Source organism: Panthera tigris, chromosome B4 (genome assembly GCF_018350195.1).
Source record: "Panthera tigris isolate Pti1 chromosome B4, P.tigris_Pti1_mat1.1, whole genome shotgun sequence".
Taxonomy (NCBI): domain Eukaryota; kingdom Metazoa; phylum Chordata; class Mammalia; order Carnivora; family Felidae; genus Panthera; species Panthera tigris.
This window is the reverse complement of record NC_056666.1, coordinates 110,088,926-110,105,133: the sequence shown is the minus strand read 5'-3', so window position 1 is coordinate 110,105,133 and position 16,208 is coordinate 110,088,926.

Genomic DNA, 16,208 nt, shown 5'->3' with positions numbered 1-16,208 from the left:
AATCATAAAAAAAATTAATAACAATTTTAAGTATTATGAAGGAGATGCTGATGGTATTATTATTATTATTATTATTATTATTATTATTATTATTATATTATGTAAGAACACTTAACATAAGATCTACCTTTGTAACACATTTTTTAACACCAAGCAGTATTGTTGACTACAGGCACAATGTTGTACAGCAGATATCTAGAACTCACTCATAGTTTATAACTGAAACTTTATACTTGTTGAACAGCAATTCCCCATTTATCTCCTTTAAACCCTGGAAACCAAAATTCTACTGTTTCTATTAATTTGATTATTTTTGATATCTCATATGAATAGAATTACCCAATATTTGTCTTGTACCTGGCTTATTTCACTTGGCATGATGTCCTCCAGGTTTATCCATGTTGTCGCAAATGGCAGAATTCCCCCCCCCCTTTTTTTTAGACTAAATAAATATTTCATTGTATGTGCACCCCACATTTTCTGTATTCATTTATCATGGATACTTAGGTTTTTTTACGTATCTTAGCCATTGTGAATAATGCTGTAAGGAACATGACAGTGCAGACCTCTCTTTGAGATCCTGATTTCAATTCTTTTGGCTACATATCAGAGACCCAGAAGTAGGATTAGTAGTTTATTAGTAGTTAATTTTTGAGGGACATCCATACTGTTTTGCATAGCAACGGCATCATTTGACATTCCTACCAACAGAGTACAAAAGGGTTCTCTTTTCTCTACACCTCATCAATACTTTTTGTTTTGTGATAATAGTCATCCTAATAGGTGAGAGGTGACAGCTCATTGTGGTTTTGATTTGCATTTCCCTCATAATTAGTGGTGTTGAGCATTGCTTCATATAGCTATTGGTCATTTGTATATCTTCTTTGGAGACATGTTGATTCAAGTTCTTTGCCCATTTTTTCAATCATACTCTTAAGAGTATATAACAAGAGGGACAGACCTTATCTGGAAGTATATGTAGTGTTGCCATACTGAGAAAATAATAATACAGAACATCCAGTTAAATTTGAAATTCAGATAGACAATGAATCTTTCAGTGTAAGTGTGCCTCACAGAATATCTGGGATATACTTACATTAAAAGCTTATTTGTTGATTATCTGAAATTCAAACTTAACTGGGTTTCTCTATTTTATTTGACAATCCTATGTGTGGAGTAGGGGAGAGAGTAATTAAGGAAAATTACTTTTAGGAGGTGATTTCTGAACTTAGACCTAAAGAGTAATTGATATTGTCCAGGTTCAGAGGTGTGGGGAAGAAAATAGAGGGCAAGGGTATACCAGACAGACAAAAGGAATAGCATGTGTATTGAAGTGGGAAAGATCTGGTAATTTTAGTCACTGTGGGCATAATGTAATGAATAGAGGGAGATATGGCATTTGTTCATGCCACAAGAGACCACAAGCCAGAGAAATCAGGGAATGAGGCTAAGTATACTGAATGTTAAACACATTGGGGATGGATATTAGAAACCTGGGCTCTGGTCCTGGGGCTACACTGAATAGCCTGCCATCCTTGGGCAAGTCAGTTCACCTCTCTGGATCTCAATTTACTACTCATGGGCTAAGAACATGTTAAGCTGCTAACAAATGAAATAGTGGAGCACAGATCCTGAAGGGTCTACTCAGAAAGAAAACTCAAGGTTATCTAACACCAAACCCTCAAGGCAGAGATGACTCTGAGGCCTGGGCAAGGTGTTGGCCACAACAGTGAAAGGTGCAAAGAACTCTGAGGTCAGACAGTCTGAGATTCAAAGCCCAGTTCTGTCACTTTCCTGCTCTGTGGCCTTGGGTAGGCAAGTCAACCTTGCTGTAAGCCTCCACATCTCTCATATGTAGGGCAAGATTAACAACATAGTCCTTCCTAAATCGTCATTAAGACTCATGATAGCATAAATAGAATGCTTGCCACAGAGCCTTATGCATAGTAGTTACTCATCCAATCATTTTTCACTCAGTTAGGTGGACTGTTCATAATATTAAAGAATTCTGGAAACCTTTGGTGAAGGAGAAAAGAAGCAAATTATTGCCCTAGACACACATTATGTACATTATGGATTTGCCTATGGACATTCCTGCTTTTTGGAAATAGTTAACCTGTCAGTCGGGAGGCTTAGGGAATGTGGATTCAAACAACAGACTCTCAAGCTATGAAGTATCAAAGTTCAAGAGACACAGTGGGAGAAACAAAAAAAAGACTATGAGTTTTAACATTTCCTTTATTTTCTATTTTCTCATCCTCAATTAATTAATTAAGCAAACATTAATGAATACCTTTCATGAAGCTATTTAGCAGCTTATAATCTATCTAGGGGAAGACAGATAAATTTAAAAAAATTGAATAGGTACATGAATACATGTTTATTGATTGTCCCAGGGGACTGGACTTTATTAGTAGGAATTTCATCCGGTTAGGAAGAAGATAGCTCTGGAGAGACCTTGGAGCATCTCTCAGAACACACAATGGAGGCTCTCCCTGTTCTCCAACAATGGGACTAGGTCCCTTCCCTGGCTCCTGCCCAAAGTGTACAGCTAGTTAAGGCTGCAGCACTTTTTTTAAAAATCTCATTTCTCAGTTCCCTCAAACACACTGAGAACAAATGGTAGGTACTTGCTGCGGTAGGTTAGTATTTGATAAATGTTGGTTGGATTGAATTATTTACCTAATGGCCCAGTGCCAGGTAAATGGCCAAATATTTAGTAGAATCTTTCATATGTTGAAAAAGCAATGGAAGTACATGCTCATTGAGCTGTTAATTTTTTCAGCAAAGATGGATGTGTGTGAATCCATCCATAGCTGACTCTAGTCCATGCTTTTGCAAAGCAATTGGCCATATTAGGAAAGAAGCTGGTTGCTTGGAATAGACATGCTAATCCTTTAACAAAGGTGATGCTTGTGACTCTAATTCCCAAATGTAGCCTGAAAAAAAGAACCTGTAATGAACAGATTATAAGCACTTACAATTTGGGGCCATATGAAACATTTAGTTTAAAGTGACCAGGGTGTAATGCCTCTCGAAAGTTGTTTTTGTGTGTGTGTGTGTGTGTGTGTGTGTGTGCCCCCCGCCCCCCCCCCCCCCCCCCCCGCCTTTGGAAGATAAGAAAACCATCTGGTATAAAGAATTAAGTTTAAGAAGGTCAGCCTCCCACACCTTTGGCAGTTATGGTTTGGGCAAAGGAAACTGTTGTTCCAGAGGATGTCCCTCAGGCACCAATCTTCATAATCACCAAAGAAAGGTTCAATTGTGTTCAGAATGGCTGCTTTTCCTCACAGGAAAAGGAGTAGCATGTTTTAGAATTATTGCCAACTACAAGAGTTGAGACAAAAATATTAGGACTCCTACTTAGAATAGTCAACTGATATCCAGCCCTCCAGTGATCACAGATTTGGGTGCTAGGAGCTCAGGGGCAACTGAGAAAACCATGCCTTTTAGGAGGATACAGTCTACATGAAAAGAAAGGACCAATAGTGGTAGAAAATACATAAAACCCAACTACTCAACTAGTGTGAAGATGTGCATCACTTATACACAATACTTCTGTTTTTTTCCAACTTAACCACTGAGTTTGTGTTATTACTCCTTTGTGGGGCTACTTCTTTTTTATTTAAAATTTTTTTTTTGCAATTTCTTTGTAAATGTGTGAGACCCACAGTGATGCTTATCATGAGCCTTATTTTCTGACCAGTTTAAGAGTGAAACGTACTTATGACCTGCTTTTTTGGTTTACATCAAGACTTCACAACCATAAAAGTTATGAGGATTCTCTTCTGACCCACTGAAAAACTCTAGAAATCATTGTTTCTGCCTATTGGATTGAAAATAGGTTCAATTATATTAGAAGGCTACTTTTTTCCATACCTGTGAAAATCCTGAAGCAATGGACGCTCTTTGACCCAGTCATTCCATATATAGAAATTTATCCTAGGAAAAAAAAAGTGAGGTTGTTATGAAGAAAATATGTATAGTTTTCTTGAAACAAAATACGGTGACTTACTTGTCCTGACTTTCTGAGGACTTTCCTCTTTTTAGCTATAATTCCTTTACTGCTGGGCAAGTCCTGACCAACTTTCTGGTGGCTACCCTACAGCAGAACCCTCCCTTTTGCTGACTGAGTATTTTGAGATGCTGCTTGAAAAAAGAGGAGATACAGTCATCAAATTGCCTTCTAAGGCATTAGGGTTTAGTTAACTTCAAGACTTTGGTTTTCAGAATGGACATTAAAGTCAGGGTAGAGATGAGTTCCTTGGAGGAATTAAAAGCAATTAGGAGAGGCTAAATGAGGAGAGAATTTTTAAAAAGTAATAGACTGGTGACCTGTGGCCAGGGAATAAAGTTAAAGAATTTGAACCAAAGAGGGATGTTTGTAAAGTTGTTTGCTATTATGTGCATTTGACCTGAAGTTTGTGTTTCTTCTTCCCATTCTGGCTGTTTAAATCTGATTGATGAGCTAGAGATTAGATACAGGAAAAGATAGAATAAGTCAACAGGAAAAGAGAGCTCTGCCCACTGTCCCTAAAAAACCCACCTTAAAATGCAGGAGACAAACAGCTAAATATATATTATATATATATATATATATATATATATATATATATATATATATATATAAAATATATATATTACATATATATATATATTTAGCTATATATATATATATATAATATATATATATATAGCTAAAAAAATTTAAAAAAATAAAGAGAATTAACAACATATATAACTGACCTTAGATTAGCGTTCAGAATTTTTTAAGAAGTCTTTTGCAAATCAGTAAGAAGTCAAGAAAAATAATGGAAGTATAGGCAAAATATGGATGGGCAATCATATGAAAGGAAATGTGGATGGTAGTAAATATGAATAAAATTCAACTTCATCAAGAAAATAGAAATACAAATTGTCATACTGAGATATCATTTATACCTAGTAGATCAGTTTTTGTGTGGTGGTGGGGGATTGTTTCTTGGTTTGGTTTTTGTTGTTGTTGTTGTTGTTGTTGTTCATAATATACACCTTTGGCAAAGATATAGATCAACGGGAACTTATATTCTCATAGTGGAAGTATAAACTGATTCAACCATTGTGATCAACTTAACAGTATATATTATGTAATACTATAATATAACCCAGCAAATCGTCTCCCAGGTATATTCCAAGGATACTATAGTACACATTATTTAAGAATATAGGTATAAAGATTTGCATTGCAGCATTGTTTTTAATAGTGGGAAAAAATGGGAGGCAATGCATTGTTTATTGTTAAGTTATAAACATTTATACCCTTGTGATAATGTTTTGCTCCAATGGAGCAAACATTAATTAGCACAGCCTCTCATGTTCTCTCTACAGGAAGAGAAACAAATTATTGGCGAGTCTGGCGTACAGAAATGAACTTGCATGGCTTGGCTCCTTTCTCTCTCTTTCTTGGGAGTATACCTCCATGCAAAAAGTACACATTATGCTTTGCTTCCTTCCAAAAGATTTATAGTCCTGCACTGCTGGTGTCGGGTAGATTGTGCTAGGTGATTGCTGCCTATGACTTAGGTTCTGGGTTTCAGAATTAGGAAGCCCATTTGCCCTCAGATATAAGCCATATTCTCCATCCAGTTCAGTTTTATCAGTAAAAAGGTGATATTCTGACCTCCATCTGCTACCTTCTTTTATTTCTTAAATGGGTCAGTATAGATGTATGGTATTTATTGGGCCCTTTGAATATCAACACTGAGAAACAAGAAATATAATTTGGGAGCAAAGAACATATGAATAAAGAGGTGCTTAGATGACCAGGGTAGATGGATCTTTGCTTTGAGGATATTATGCTAGGCTGTGGCCATCGGGGATTTTCACCTTAGTGGGTTTGTTCAGCTTACAGTGGCTTTGTACACACCATGCATATGATTGTTTTTAGGAAGGCGGGACTACACACATGAGGCCTAAAGCAAACATCATCTAGCCCTGCCCTCCATTGAGTAAAAACAACTGTTCAGCAGGCTGTATGCTTCAGCAAAGACAGGCCAGGGTGACATCTTAATCAAATGATGGGGGGACTTGGAAATGCAGATTGCCAGCTTGACCTGGGCCTACACCTGGACCAGGTATCAGAGATCATGGCTCTTCTAAACCATTCTTGAATAGACCGGCTAATTTTAAATTGCATTGCACATGAATTATAGAACACTAGCAGAGATTTGAGCCTTACACTTTTAGCACTAAACCTAGCTAGGTAGCCCCAGATCACTGTTTCCAATTCTATTTTTCTTCCAAGACCATAAAGAACTTCAGAGGAGCTAATATTGGATCTCTTGGATTTATCTGGAGTGTTCACAGATAAAGGAGCCACCCAGTGGTGTGCTAAAGCTAGCTTATGTAACTCAAAAGAGCTGATTGTTAAATTTTCAGTAATTTTGCCAGGCATTTGATGTCAGATTGGTAGCTTGAAATTGGCCATAGTGGGAGAATCTATGCTTCTGAAATCAGTAATCCCTACATATTAGAGTTCTTCATCCCTACCCCCAGCCAATTGTTACTTTTTCCACCATGTGTTTTCATATTCACTTTGGAGTTGGAAATTACATGTGTTTGGACCTGAATTGAGACTCAGTCTGTGGTAGATGCCATTATTCTTAAACAAAAGAAGGATCAGAGTACCAATTATGAAGGAATATGACATTTGGAGGGAGGATCGAAGTAGAGAACTCAATGAAATGATTGTAGACCTAATAATTAGGAAAACAACAAAAGAATACCATGCTTGGTATAATCTGTCTTTCATAGACTTCCATAGACTGGACTGCATAGGGATTTAAGTTACTGAAGAAGTTTGAAACACACAGTGTAGTAAACAATAAAAACACAATGAGCAGAAAGACAGGTTGACTAAAGAGAAATTGCTTCAGGAAAATAGTGGAGACTTTAGAGTATAGGCAAACTTTTCTAAAAGGGAAATGACAATTTTAAGGGTGGAACATATAAAATATATTAAAAGAAAGAGAGGATGCATTTCAAACTAAGTTTCTTGGAGGCCATTGGAAGGGGAGGGGGAAACACCACCTTGGCTGTTGCTCTGTCAGAAGCTTTGACTGGGACCCAGGAAAGAAAGGTAACATCTTAAGGAACAAACTGGAAAGATTGCCCCAGGGATGGCCAGAATCCAGGGCACGGTTAAGAGGCAAATTTTTAATGTTGTTTAGAAAAAGCAACTTCCTATGGTCTTGTCCCTTAGATGGAGTCATTTGAAATATTACTTTGGAAAATTTAAAGATTGGATCCCCTTAAAGATTGAAACAGCTCTCTGGAGTGGTGGCAGAAAAATCTGGACAGATTTCAGAGGAGAAAGCAAGGAAGATCAGCATTATATTCAAATAATTTTTGGGAGAGTCTCAAGGGGCCAGTTTCTGCATGTGGAGACACAGGAATTGCTTGTTCTAAGAGGGAACACGTGTGAGAAAATTAGAGAATTAAAACTCTAAAGGAAGGCACAGGAAAGGTAACAGTTTAAAGAAGCAATAGGCAGGCAATGATAGGTTGACTTCAGCCCTAGTTAAAGGTTGAGCTAAAGGAGACGTCTTTCAGCTGACATTATTCAACCAAGAAAGGTGAAAGTGAACAAGGTGTTGAACAGTGGATAATTTTGATAGGCTTAGAACAAACTGATTCTATATCTCTTATTAAGAAAAAAAAATGCAAAAACAAACTTGGAGGAATACATTAGAACACCGAATGTCTGGGTCAGAAATTAGACGGTAAATTTAAGGAAAGAAGACATTCAGGGCTAGCAAAATTATAGTCCTTCATGAGGTAGACCTGGAAAGGGAATAATTAAGACACCAAAGAAACTGCTTACACACCCTGTCGAATCTTCTGCAAAGATGTAGAAGGAGAGTGAAATTAAGCATTATGGGATTATCTGTCATTGCAACACTCACCCCCTCACACCACACACACACACACACACACACACACACACACACACACACGTGCACATGCACAGTAGAAAGAAATACTACCCACAGTTAGAACATTTAAACAGAATAGACAGTCTCTTGTGGACCACATGAGTTACTAAACCTTGCTACTTCACCAGAAGCACAGACTTCAGAATAACCAACTGTATTCAATACAGTATTATCAACTACAGTCATAATGCTGTACATTAGATCTCTAGACTCATTCATAACTGCAACTTTGTATGCTTTAACCATCTCTTCATCTCCCCCACCTCTCTGCCCTTGGAAACCACCATTTGACTTTCTGCTTCTATGTATTCAATGTTTTCAGATTCTCTATGTAAAATCATGCAGTTTTTTTTCTTTCTCACATAGATATCTTTGTATGTGTGTGTGTGCACGTGTGATGAGAGTACTTAAAATCTATCCTTTTAGAAAATTTGCCCTTGTGTCTCATGTGTTTTATAATGATTAATAATCCATGTGAAATGAATAACTTAACTTGGTCTGTGAGGTGTTTTGTTTGATGGCCTCTAGGATAGCTCTCCTGGTGGTGTACCTGGAGTCTTACAGTGTATTAAGATAATTTACCACATGATAAAATCAATTCTCAATTGTTTCAACACTCTTTTAGAGAATGGGTGATACTTCCTGGATTTTTACACCTAAAAATCCATTAGTAAATGAATTAAAGTGTGATTTATATCTATAATGATATCTATACAATTATTACAATGACTAAAATGTATTTGTATGTAACAGTAGGGATAAATATAAAAACATGCAACATTGAATGTAAAACTTTTCATTAGTTTACATAAAACAAGAAAAAATTTCATTAGGATACATACAACAGGAACAACTTAATATAAATGTTAAAACATACCAGTGACTAATTGTTACTCATGATCCAGTTTATTCTCATTTCTTCTAATGAAAGAACAGCCCCTCATCCAAGATTCAGCAGATTATATGAGCATGTGGCCACATTGCTAGATATTTTCTAGCCTCCCTTGAGGCTAGGTATAGCCATGAGCTAAATTCTGCACAATGTGATGTGAGCAGAAAATGTGTACAACATCATCGCTACATCCTTAAACACGTAAGGCTGCTGGGCTCCCACCACTACCTCTCTTTTCCCCTTCTGATGGTTGAAATGTGGAATACCAACTTCAACTATGAAGACACCTAAGACGATGATTCAGCACCAGTAGTAGGGACCTAGGTCCTGGATGACCTTATGGGTAAGACCATCTGGCCTGGGTTGTTAAGTCTATCACTGGATTCCTCACTTAAGCCATGGTATTTTTGAGCCATTGCACTTTGCGGTTGCTTTGTTATGGCAGCGTAATATGTATCCTAATTATTATAACACAAAGTGATGTATTTATTTTTAAATACTTGTGCGATAAAATATAAAATACAGTAAAGCCTTAGTTTGCTGTCATAATTCGTTCTGGAAACACGCTTGTAATTCAAAGCACTTGTATATCAAAGCAAATTTCCCCACAAAAAATCATTGAAACTCAGATTATTTGTTCCACAACCCAAAAATGTTTATATAAATATCATTATGATGCTGTAAAATAATACAAAATAATAAATAAAATACAAAATATAAATAAAAATAAACAAATTATCCTGCACTTACCTCTGAAAACCTTTGCAGCTGGTGTGAGGGAGACAAGAGAGAGGAGTGTACTGTATTCCAATCACTATTGGAATCACTGCTATTTATTGGCTCAATGGAATCCTTTTTCTGCATGGGGGCCATCGTATACTCTCACACAGATGTTGACTACAGTGCAGTATTAATAAACTCTTGTCATGTACTCTATTTCATGCAACTGGCAATAAGGCAGCAGAGGAAAGAGTCTATACCTGCAAGCAGCCTGACCTAGAATGAAGCAATGCATTCCTAAGCTTACCCTTGTATGGAAAAGCAAAGACTGTCCATAGGTGCTTTGAAGTGACAAAAAATACACTAGTGCCAGCTGTGGACACCTTCCAACATTCTGAAAAGTCACTGATTTCTGCTGAACACCATGGCCTGAGATCAAGCATCCGAGCACAGGAGACAATCACCCACAATCCCGCAATGAGATAGAGAGAGAACCATTAGCTTAGTTGTGATCAAGTGACATTTGGCATTAAGTACTATTTGTATTGCAAGACATCGCTAGCTTATCAAGTTAATTTATTAGAAATGTTTGCTCGTCTGGCAGAACACTAGCAGAACAAATTACTCAGAATCCAAGGTTTCACTGCATTCGTGAGGTGACACACATCAACTTTAGGATCATGGGGAAGCACATGGGAAGCACAGAGGAGAAAGGATGGTGTAATGCAAAGGAGGTGATTTATAATTAGTAATATGAATCCACAAAGTCATAGGAATCCAGGCTCACTCTTTCTGCTTTACTCACTCCCTATGTGTCACTTCCTTCCTCAAAGTCTCAAGATGTTTGCTGGAATCCAGACATCACATTTTTATTCCAAACAGAAAGCAGTAGAAAAGGGGAAAAGAAGAAAGAGATCCATGCCAAATTAAGCTCAAGTGATGTTAATTTATGTAAATCCCACCCAAAAACATCTGCTTACCTCTCCTTGCAGTCTTCCACCCTCTATTTTATGCTCTATGCTGTAACCAAAGCAATCCTCTACTTTATGTAACAATAACTTCTCAGCCCTTAGGATTTTTTTTGTTCAGATCTTAAATCTGCATGTGATTTCCTTCATAATCTATTATCCTCTCCAGCTCCAGCTCCTGCCCTGCTTGCAGATGCTCTAAACGAATCCAATGCTTTTAATTCCTGAAAATCACTGTGCTCTCTTGTTCTTCTGCCTTGACAACTATACTTCCTTCTGTTTGCAGCCTTTCTTCACATAGCTAACTCCTATTTTTTTTTCCATTAAGACTACCTCCTATATGCCCCTTCAACTCTGTAAAGTATTCCTGACCTTGGGTCTGAACCAGGTATGCTATGAATAAGATTCGAAGACAATTCTATGTATATATACATAATATATAACACTTAACACATTCATTAAAATTGCTTATTTAATTTTCTATCTCTTCTAATAGGTATCTAACTCAAGAGCAGATATTTTCTTGTATCTCTAGGGCTTAGCGTGCATGAGTTGCTTAATAAATACAATACTTATATAACTTGCCTTCCAACCTGGAATGCTATTCATCATTCCATTGGGACAACAGATGTAAGATGGGCAAGCTGGAACATATGATCTTCCTATCAATAAATGTTTGCTTAATATATACACACCATTGGGTTGGTATGTATACATCGTCAGAGTATATATACCATTGCATTGGAACTTGTACAAATTTGGCTCCTTTATTAGACTTTCAACTTCTTAATGACTTCAGCACCCAGAATAGCTCATGGCACACTGTAAGTGTTCCATGAATGTTGAGTAAATCGATCAGGATATGCTACCACCTACCACCTTGGTCAAGCATTTACCCTTTTTGTACTAGGGATATTGGTAAAGATTGAGGATTAAAAAAGGGAAAAAGAGTGCTTTCAGTGGCATGTGCAAGAAAATGCTTCAAGAGGTAGTATGGTGTTTTCTACCACCAACCTTTACTCATTTGATTGGCTTGCATGAGGACGATTCTTTTCCCTCTTGTCACGCCTTTGTGATATCTCACAGTCCTTCCATCATAAATAATAGCTGACCCCTGAATAAAATGGAGGTTGGGGTGCAAACCCCCCCAACACAGTTAAAAAATCTATATATGACTTTCGAGCCCCCAAAACTTAACTACTAATATCCTATTGACCAGAAGCCTTGTTGATGACATATCAGTTGATCAACACATATTTTGTAGGTTATATGTATTATAAACTATATTCTTACAATACGGTAAGCTGGAGAAAAGAAAAAAATGTTATTGCGAAAATCATAAGGAAGAGAAAAAACACCTACAATAATGTACTGTATTTATTGAAAACAAAAATACATGTAAGTGGACCCTCACAGTTCAAACCCATACAGTTCAGGGGTAGACTGTATTCATCCCCCAGAGCCCCTGTGTTTGTTGGTTATACCAGAAAAAGTGGTCACTGTGGACAGAACTGTTGAGGGTGTATACACAAGAAAATGTGAAATGTGGGACATATTTGAGTAGAAGACCAGAAATGCCATAATTACTTCATTCCCACACATTTCTTGGCTACAAATTCAGTAGCCAGTTCACTTTCAAGAGAATATTTCTTAGTTCTCCTTCCTTTTATCTTTCTGTATTGTTTTTATATTACCTACCTCTAAGAATATTTTTTTTTCTCTTCTGTAGGAGTTTTCTGCCCACAGGACAATTGTGTTAAAATTAAGAAATATTTTGATTGAATGATGAAAAGCAAATGCCTAGATCATTTGCCAAGATCTTTAAGTTCTGAATTGAAAACAATTACTCTCAGACATACTCGTTACCCAGTTACTGTTCTAAGTTTCTGAAACACAATTAAATTTAGCTAAAAAGTATGAACTTGTTGGTACACAGTTATTCTGAGACACACTCAGGCAAGAGTGTCAACACTCAGTTGACACTGAGGAATGCAGGGCTCTGGTGACTGGGTTCCTGAGATGTTTAGGTATATGGATAGAAGGAAAGGAGTTTCATTCTGTTTTAGCATCTCAAGTGTCCATCTACTTATTAAATAGTAACTCCATAAGAAAAGTTTCAATGACATAAATGGACCAACATATATACATAACACCGACCCCTTTTCAGAAGATTCAAAACCAGACAGCAACTAGGACAAATCTCTACCAAAATTCTTTAGGAAGACGAGGGTGTAAGGTTCCCAGTGCTTGAGCATACTGGTTATAGTTAGTCTTTGCACAAAGAACCAAATTCTTCTGAACGACACCAAAGGAAACTGAGCTAATTATTTTATACTTCATATCCACAGACAAAGAAAATTTGACCTAAGAGAGGCTACGTATTAGACAGAGACCTGGATCTGCCACTCGATAGACAGGACAGCCCCAGTAATTAGTTCCACTTTTCCTTTTCATGACTTCATGTTTCCTCAATGATAAACCTAAACTAAATGATCTGTAATAAATATAATTTCAAGTATTTGATTCCATGGATTCAAGGCATGAGAAATGAAGTGACGAGTACAGCTTCTCACCACTAGTCGTCCTTCTTGTGCAAACAATGAGGATGTTGGATTGAAGTGCTTTTAGTTTATTGGTCATTTATCAAAAATAGAAAACATTATGCCATCAAAATCCTCAGTTTTGTTTTCCTATTATCATTATGTTTCCCCTAGGTCTTTTTTTGTATATGGATGTAGAGCTCTGTGTTATGAAGAAGAGGATATTTGAGAAAAGCTAGTGGTGGGGATTCAGTATATTAACTGTTTACCTTTTTTCTCAGAGTTTTCATTAATCTCCATGTGAAAGGCTCTGAGATCCTGTAGGGATTTGACATGGGAGACTCTACAGTTTGTAAAGAGAGACGTTTTACAAAATGCTGCCTTTGCTTGGGAACACATGTGCACCCCTTACATCAAGGAGAAAGGGCTAGAATTCTATTTGTATGTGTAGCTGTCTGTAGGAGCAGGGATCAGCCTTGCATTGATATGGTCACAAATCTCAATGCCTCACAATCGCTTTTGGAACAAATGAATGACATGTGTAATAAGGGGCTGTATCTAGGTTTCTGTTTTCAGGTAGTAAGAATTCCTCAACTGCCAGCAGCAAAAATGACGTGTTCTTTCTAAAGCAGTTTCAAACCAAAGGAGATTCAAATACCTGCAAAAGCACAGTGTAAATGTACCTATCACATGTAAATTTAGATGAAAGGTATTGAATGACAATGTGTTCTCCTTTAGCTTTATGGTTGAAATATTAAATGTTTGTGATCACTTTATTATTATCACTTTAATTTTTGTACAATCCAAAAGTCAAATTAACAGCTCTCTCAATGTCTCAATGATGTCTTGATGTCATATGTAGGGGTATGAATAAGGGGATTATAGTAATGCTTATAATATTATAGGCATAATAATATAGCTATTATATACACTATATTATATACATAGTATATATGGTTGTGTACATGGTATATAATATACTATATGCTATATTATATGTATAACAAAAATTATATTATGTTACTACCATGTAGTAATTGTTATCGTACTAATATCTAGCATTTCCGGGGATTATTTTGTGCCAGGCACCACGCTAAGTGTTTTACTTAAGTTGATTTACTTGATACGCATGTGAATCTATGTGACAGTTATTATTCCCTTTTTGCCCACCAAAAGGTGGAAAGGAGGAAACTAAGGGCCATAGAGGAGCCCAAAACACATAGCTAGTATACAGTAGAGACAGTACTTGTATCCATACCGAAATTCCAACTCCTGCACTTTATTGCTAACAACCAAAAGTTTATCAGTGGCCACAAATTTGGAAAAATTATTTAAAAATTAATATCATTTCTGTTTAGCTTTTTATTAGCCAGATATAACTTTTGTTGATTAGAAGTTTAAAAAATCAGGGGCACCTGGGTGGCTCAGTCGGTTAAGCGTCCGACTTCGCTCAGGTCATGATCTCACGGTCCGTGGGTTCGAGCCCCACGTCGGGCTCTGGGCTGACAGCTCAGAGCCTGGAGCCTGTTTCGGATTCTGTGTCTCCCTCTTTCTCTGACCCTCCCCTATTCATGCTCTCTCTCTGTCTCAAAAATAAATAAATGTTAAAAAAAATTAAAAAAAAAAGTTTAAAAAATCATATTTGCTAAGACTGGATTCTTGTTAGAAAACATTTGTGAAAGTAAGGTTTAACTGTGAAATTGAAACACGCTCTATTTTCCTGAGGGTGCACTTAAGGCCACTTTTACTCGTGCAAGCTAACAATTACTCCCAGTAGGTCAGAGGCATATGGCTAATGAGTTATTTGCCACTGGTGGCGGCAATGATGGGGAATCTGGTTTTATGATCTAATCTTTCAGAGATCTCAGGCAAGTGGCAAGAAAAGACAGAGAATCTGTTTTGTTAAACTTTTTAAAATGTTTATTTATTTTTGAGAGAGCGAGAGAGCATGCACACATGCAAATGGGGGAGAGGCAGAGAGAGAGACACAGAGAATCCAAAGCGGGCTCCAGGTTCCAAGTTGTCAGCACAGAGCAGAGCCCTATGGGGCTCGAACCCACAAACCATGAGATCATGACCTGAGCCAAAGTTGGACACTTAACTGATGGAGCCACCCAGGCATCCCTTGTTAAACTTTTTAAAAAAAGTTTATAGTTATTTATTTTGGGGGGGAGGGAGGAGGGGCAGAGAGAGAGAGAGAGAGAGAGAGAGAGAGAGAGAGAATCACAAGCAGGCTCCTCACTCAGCACAGAGCCCAATGCAGAGCTCAATCCCACAAACTGTGAGATCGTGGCCTGAGCCAAAATCAAGAGTCAAAGGCTTAACTGACTGAGCCACCCAGGCGCCCCTGTTAACCTTTTGAAAATTTGTTTGGCTGTTTGTCCATTTGTGAACTTAAGTTATTTAAGGAAATATTTCAGTCCCTTTGGAAAGGAGAATACACTGAGATGTGGACAAGTGTGTTTTTGTCTGTCTTTAGTTTTGTTTGTCTTTAGTTCTGTCTTTAGTTTTGACCCACGGCTGAGGTTGTGCAATAAGTTCTCTGTGTTTCTAAGTGACTGTGTTTGACAAAAGCCTGAACTTTTTCTTGACAGACTGTATCTTCCTCAAATGGCCACAACAGTTTCTCTCATCCAACATGTTCTTGGCACTCCTCCTTTTGAGAAGTGAGGTCTATGTTCTGCACCCTTAAATTTGAGCAGATTTGTACTATGGTATGACATCATATGACTTGTAAAGCTAGTTGATAAAAGGTGATATGATATGTTTCTAAGATGGGGCCCACCACCATGCTGTGAGAAAGCCCAAGCCACTCATGTAGAAAGACCCACATGAGAGGAACCAATGTCCCAGCTCTCAGCCCTTGTTAAGCTCACAGCCAACCGTCACTTATCAGCCATGTGAGAAGTGCATCCTCCAGCCCTCAGCCAAGCTACCCCAACCAACACTGCCTGCCAAGTTCTGCCCAAATTGTAGATTTGTGATCCAGATAACTAACTGATAGTTATTGTCTCTAGCTGCTATGTTTCATAGTGGGTTGTTAAGCAGCAATAAATAACTGAAGCGTCTCTAATCATATGAATGTGAAGTATCCTCCTGTCTCTAGAGGATAGTA